Source organism: Tupaia chinensis, unplaced genomic scaffold (genome assembly GCF_000334495.1).
Source record: "Tupaia chinensis unplaced genomic scaffold, TupChi_1.0 Scaffold000227_1, whole genome shotgun sequence".
Lineage (NCBI taxonomy): Eukaryota > Metazoa > Chordata > Mammalia > Scandentia > Tupaiidae > Tupaia > Tupaia belangeri.
Window position 1 is genome coordinate 96,601 of NW_006159702.1, and position 7,183 is coordinate 103,783.

Genomic DNA, 7,183 nt, shown 5'->3' on the forward strand with positions numbered 1-7,183 from the left:
CGGAGAACCTCCCACAGGCAACGGTGGCCGCGACTCCCGTCGGCCTCCTCACCAACATCCCTGGCGGGCAGAGGCGACTTGCCCATTCCGCAGTAACCAGAGCACCAGCCCCGCCACCTCCACTCGCCTCCCGGCCCCAAGCGCCTCAGCTGCCTGGGCCGGCAGGGCCCAAGCGAGGGACCAGGGGGCGGGGCTCCAGGAGGCGGATACGCCCCGTCCAGCGCCGGCCCCGCCCCGCCGCCGCCGCTGGCCAATGACGATGCGTACGGCGCGGTAGGCCGAGATGGCGCTATGCCGCGTTTGGCCAATCGCAGGCGGTGCAGACCGCGCGGCGACGCCCTGCGAGGCTCTAGGGCGATGTTGCGTGGTGTAGGGTGGGGGCGTGGAGTCGGTCTTCCGCGAGTGGTGGGCGGCTTGGGGGCGGTGGCCGCTTCCCGCGAGGGAAGGTCCGGGGTGTCCTCTTGGATGTACGCAGGGCCAGGGTCCGTTCACCGCTGCAGCAGCAGAACCGGGGTCCTACCTAGGGAGAGGACGATGCCTTTTTGACGTCCGCCGCAGGAATTAGTGACATTTTGGCTGAGAACCTGGAAGATCCAGTAGGCCTTTGCCTGGACAAAGAGGACTGGCCAGGCCCACGGATTAGTTAGACTGATGAACACAGACCCTGTTACCTTGAGATAGAAACGTGGGCAGGGATTCCCGAGGACAAAGAAGTAAAATACCCAGAGGTGGATCCTAAGTCCCCTGAGAGAAGGATGGACAGAGAAATATGGGCAGACGGCAGTTCTTCACGGGAATTGATGGAGGTTGGGCAGGGCGTAGGAGGAAGTTACGTGAAATGTATCCAGGGCAACCAATACCTACTGTGCAAGAGTGAGAAACAGCCCTTGTGAAGCAGTGATGAAACTGTGGAGGCCTGACCCCAGTGCCTTGCTTTTCTTTTTTGGGGGAGGAGAGATTTTTTTCCTGCAGGGTGTTCACTCACCAGAGACACAGAAAGTGGGATATCAACCCCCCCCAACCCCCAGGATAGCCATACTACAATCCCTTCTCCATTCTCCTGGGACAGTCACGAGCCCCTGGCCTGAGTTTTAAGCCCGCAGGTCCAGGACCAGCAAATTGGGTCATGTGAGAGTCCAGCAATATAACCACTACACCCTTGCTGCCCCCTCCCACCCTATTTCTTAACCTTGGACTGCCTCCTTTAAAAATCTACAATGTTGGGAGCCAGCAGGTAGTGTAGTAATTGAGGCACTGGATTCCAGTCTGGTCCACCACAATTCAAGACCTGGACCCCAAGACGTGAAACATACTGGGCAAATGTAGGTGTGTGCCCAGAATCCAGAGAGGAAAATGGAAGAGACAGGATTGCTGCATGGCCATCTCTATGGGGTGAGTTCTTTCTTTCCCTCTGTCTAGCAAGCATAGGCACCCAGAGCAAAAATCTCTTAAAAACAAAAAACAAACAAACAAAAACCTGTAAGTTGGGGGATTACAGGTGGCACAGAGGTTAAAGCACTGCACTCCCACATGGCTGGTGATGGTTCGAGTCCCCAACCTGCTCACACCAGATGTGTGGAATATGTGTGCATGGGTGCCCAAGACCTCAAGAGGATAATGAAGGAGAAGAGATTGAGGAGTACCATCCTGCTTTCTCTCTGTTTCTCTGTGTCTCTCCTGGGAACTCATCTGCCCTGTAGCAAAACTCTCTTAAAAAAACAAACAAACCAAAAAAACTAATTTTTGTATAACTCTGTTGCTATCTATTGAAGCACAACTGAATTGTCAGCTCTCCAGTAAATCTCCACTGACCCTCAGCAAGCCACATAATAGTTTATGCATGTTTTCTTTACTCATTCTCTGTATACTAGGTAAGCTGCAAGAATTATCCCGAGTAGTAAAAACCTAGTGTTAACTACTGTTTTGTTGTGGTTTTTTTGTTTTTTGTTTTTTTTTGTTCCCCCCCCCGTTTTTTGGGGGTTTTTTTGAGAGATTTTCGCTGTAGGGCGCGTGCGCTCTCTAGACAGACAGAGAGAGACATAGAGACAGAAAGCGAGAAATCACCCCCCAGGGGGGATGGTCACGCCACAATCCCTTCTCCTCCATCCTCCTCTTGGGATCCTGGGCACGCACGCACACGCGCCCAGCGTGAGTTTTAAGCCACCGGGTCTGGGACGTGAACCACAGTCGACTACGTGGGAGTCCAGCGACATAGCCATTACGCTAACTGCTGGTTCCCTTAACTACTGTTTTGTAAGCTTGATTGAAAGACATGCACTGGGAAGGCTGATCTAAAGTTGACCCCCCAATGCAGGGAAGGAGTGAAAATACTGGCTGCAGCAGTGACCAACCAAAACAATACCAGTTTCAATAATGGACTATTAGGACTGCTGCTGTAATGAACCAATCAGAGCTTCTCAAATTTCAATTCTTCACTTGCGTGTAAGATTTTGGTTTAAGAGTTACGAGGGAGACCAGCAGATGGCAAATGGTTACGTCGCTGGACTCCTACATAGTCAACCAGAGTTCCAGTCCTGGACCCTGCAGCTTAAAACATACCAGGTGCTTGGGACCAGCAGTTAGCATAATGGCTATGTCGCTGGACTCCCACGTAGTTGACTGTGGTTCTCGTCCCGGACCCGGTGACTTAAAACTCACACTGCGCACCCAAGATCCCAAGAGGAGAATGGAAGAGAAGGGATTGTGGCGTGACCATCCTCCCTGGGGGGTGATTTCTCGCTTTCTGTCTCTCTGTCTCTCTCTGTCTCTGTCTGTCTGGCGAGCGCACGCGCCCTATAGCAAAAACCTCTCCAAAAAAAAAAAAAAAAGCACACACACCAAGTGCTCAGGACCAGCAGTTAGCATAATGGCTATGTCACTGAACTCCCATGTAGTTGACTGTGGTTCGAGTCCCGGACCCTATGGCTTAAACTCACACCTGGCACGTGTGCATGTGTGCCAAATATCCCAAAAGGAGAATGGAGGAAAAGGGATTGCAGCATGGCCATCCCCCTGGGGGGTGATTTCTCACTTTCTGTCTCTCTCTGTCTTTCTGGCAAGCGCACACACCTTATAGCAAAACCTCTCAAAAAAAATAAAATTACACACATACACCAGGCATATATGCGTGTGCATGCCCAAGATCCTGAGAGGAGAATGGAGGAGACAGGATTCCCTCAGGGACATCCCTCCTTGGGGTGAGAGGGTTTGATTTCTTGCTTTTCTGTCTCTCTGTCTCTCTCTCTGGCAAACACATGTGCCCTACAGCGAAAATCTCTCTCTCAAAAAAAAAAAAAAGGAACATACAAAAGCCAATCCCTGGGTTTAACAAACCCTCTAATATGTTTTTGGAGAGGTTTTGTTTTTTTGTTTGTTTGTTTGTTTTGAGAGGTTTTCACTATAGGGCGTGTGCGCTCGCCAGACAGACAGACAGAGACATAGAGACAGAAAGCGAGAAATCACCCCCCCAGGGGGGATGGTCATGCCGCAATCCCTTCTCCTCCATTCTCCTCTCGGGATCTTGGGCACGCACACACATGCGCCCGGCGTGAGTTTTAAGCCACCGGGTCCGGGACGCGAACCACGTTCGACTACGCGGAAGTCCAGTGACATAGCCATTATGCCAGCTGCTGGTTCCCGGTAGACAGTCTTTTGAGCAAACCTAGGAATTCCTTGGTTGACATTTCCTGTAATAAAGCCTTCATCCTCAACAAACATCATGGTACAAAGATTGGCCTTTCCGGTGACGAGCAACTGATTCCTGATGGTTAGTACCTAGTTAGGTTTAGTAACACTTGAGTTACTAAAGGTTAACCCAGTTAACCCTTAAATTTTCTGAGGGAAGGATCTGTATGATAAATCAGAATCACCCAAACACCTAAAGCAATGATTTGGACTCAGTTTATTCTCCATTAAAAAAAAAAAAAAGAATGAATGATGAATGACAGCAGAGTAAAAGGAAGAGTAGGCAGCTAGAATCAGAAGATACAGATTCCAGCTTTGTAATATTAGAAAGGATAAGTGACAAGTCACTCAACCTCTAGGAAGAGAGGGAAATTTTTTAATGAAACTCTAGGTCTCTTACAATCCTGACCAGATAATGTGTGGTATTAAAGAAAATATGGTACCTTTCATCATTTTTATCCCTAAATATATATATTAATCTAATAATAATTCCCAAAATATTCGCAAAGCCCTTGAACCACTTTGATTTTAAAAATGAGGAAAATGGGGGCCAGCAGGTGGTGTGGTGGTTGAGACACTGGACTCCCACATGGCCAACAGTTTTTCAAGTCCCAGACCTGATGGCTTGCTCTCTCACTTTCTCTTTCTCTCTCTGTCTCTCTCTGGTCAAATTTAAAAATAATAATAATGGGACCAGTAGATGGTGTTAGGATTACGTCGCTGAACTCTCATGTAGTTGAGTGTGGTTCAAGTCCTGGACCTATTTTATAGAGACGTGGTCACATATCTGAAGCATAGCAGAGTCTGAATTTCAAGCTAGGAAATCTAGCTCAGAAATCTAGAACTTTGTGTTTGTTTGGCTTCGCTTTTTCTTTCCCACAAGAAGATTTAGGTATTTTAAAACAATAAGGGGACCAGCAGATGGTGTAATGGTTATGTCGCTGGACTCTCATATAGTTGACCATGGTTTGAGTTCCAAAGACACACCATTGTTTAGGGCCACTTTATAATAAAGATGGCAATAATACCTAACACTGAGTAATTACTGCTTGTCACCAATGTTAAGTAAATTACCTTCTTTACCTCATTGATCCTTACAACAAGCCCATGAGTCAAATGTTATTAATATCTCTATTTTAGGAGCCATCAGATGGCATGGTGGACTCCCACATGGCTGACTGCAGTTCAAGTGCCAGACCTGGAAGCTTGAAAATCACCCTAGGTGTGTGTGTATACATGCCCAAAATCCCAGGAGGAAATGAAGGAGAAGGGACTGCAGCATGGCCATCCCCACTACGGGTGATTTCTCACTTTCCCTCCCTCTCTATCTGTCTCAGCAGTACACTCGTCAAAAAGTAATCAAGCATTTCTTTGACTACATCCTATCTTTGGCAAAATTACCAGCAAATGAGGGTGGACAAGAAAGAAAAATACTTATTTCCTTAATACCTATGACATGACGGGTACCTCACGTCATTCATTGCTTACCAAATTTTATATAGTTAAGTACAGAAGTTAAAAAATAGTAATTGATAGAAACCTGAATTTGAAACAGGTTTTGAACCAGTCCTACACAGTCTGAGTCTAATGTCCCTGGTAGTACCTCCTTGGGATTCTGAATAATGAAGACATTGTATGGGTTCTCCAAGGCTGCTATGAGGGCACTCCATCCTCTTAAGACAGCCACTTTCACTTTCAAACCAGCCCAGCCCCTGTGAACTGGACAAACGGAAGGCTTTAAAGGAGGTTGAGGAGACATTGAGTATATACTACCTAGTCAAGCAGACTTCACCTGTTGAACTCTTAAACCCAAAGCAATAAACATTTCATATGCCAGACTCTGTGTCAGGGTCAGGAGTCATAAAAATAGAATCCATTTCTGTACTCAAGGACTTTATAGACTAAATACGAATGCATATCCTGGAAGGGCATACTTGGATATTAGCATGAAACATGTAAGAATATGACACTCAACTCATATGATTGTAAAAATAAGCAATACCTACTTCCACTATGTGCAAAGCACTGTATCACACTTCAGAGGGCTTGCATTTTCACAAAGCAAACCCAATCTACTTTAGCATATGGTTATCTCTAGGTCCTCCAATTCCAAATTATTAAACTTAAAGATGAGGGTCCAGTAGAGTAGATACAGTTCCAGAGCTGACAAGGAGAAAGTACTACCCGAAAAACTGCACTTTCCTATAAGTGAACCATCCTTACGTGTGCCTCTTCCACTGTCACCTGACCCTGGTTAAACACATCAGGTAAATTTTTAAAAATAATTATTTAACTTTATTTATTTATTTTTAATTTGACCAGAGAGGGACAGTGTGAGAGAAAAAGAGGGAAAATGAGACAGCAAGTCACCAGATCCAGAACTCAAACCGTGGTCGCCCATGTGGGAGTTCAACACCCATAACCACCACACAACCTGCTGGCCCCAACATCAGATAAATTTTTGTTGAATGAATGAATAACTATACTGCTTGAAAGGAATGTAAACTCAAGTACAGAATAAAAAAGTAATGCCAATTTTTTTTTTTTTTGAGAGATTTTCACTGTAGGGCGCGTGCGCTCGCCAGACAGACAGAGAGAGACATAGAGACAGAAAGCGAGAAATCACCCCCCCAGGGGGGATGGTCACGCCGCAATCCCTTCTCCTCCATTCTCCTCTCAGGATCCTGGGCACGCACGCACACGCGCCCGGCGTGAGTTTTAAGCCACCGGGTCCGGGACACGAACCACGGTCAACTACGTGGGAGTCCAGCGACATAGCCATTACGCTAACTGCTGGTTCCCAGTAATGCCAATTTTATCATTACCATAACTTCAAAAAGTGAGAGACTGGCTGAGATGAGTATGTCAGACTAATATACAAAGAGTAATTGTCAAAGTACGGTACTCCTCTGCCTCTCCCCATCATGAGGAAATTTTTACATAAGTAAGAAGATCCATTTAGTGGATTCAGCTTAGATGACTTAAGATGACAAGGGCAAACATTCAGTTCAAATATTGTAATAGGGATTTGGACAGCCTAGGCAGGCTGTCAAGGAAAGGAGTGAGTTCTCTGCTACATGCAAAAATATGTACATTGTCGGGAACCAGCAGTTAGCTGGTTAGTTAATGGCTATGTCGCTGGACTCCCACGTAGTCGACCGCGGTTCACGTCCCGGACCCAGTGACTTAAAACTCACGCCGGGCACGTGTGCGTGCATGCCCAAGATCCCTAGAGGAGAATGGAGGAGAAGGGATTGCGGCATGACCATCCCCCCTGGGGGTGATTTCTCGCTTTCTGCCTCTCTGTCTCTCTCTGTCTGTCTGGCGAGCGCACGTGCACTATAGCGAAAAAAAAACCTCTCCCCCCCAAAAAAATATATATATGTATATTGTCATGGGTCTCTCTAGGCACTATAGGAGAAAAAAAATTAAAACCCTTCTGCAAGTAGAAAAATAAATAAATAAATATAGGAGTCTTCCCATTAATTAAAAAGAAACT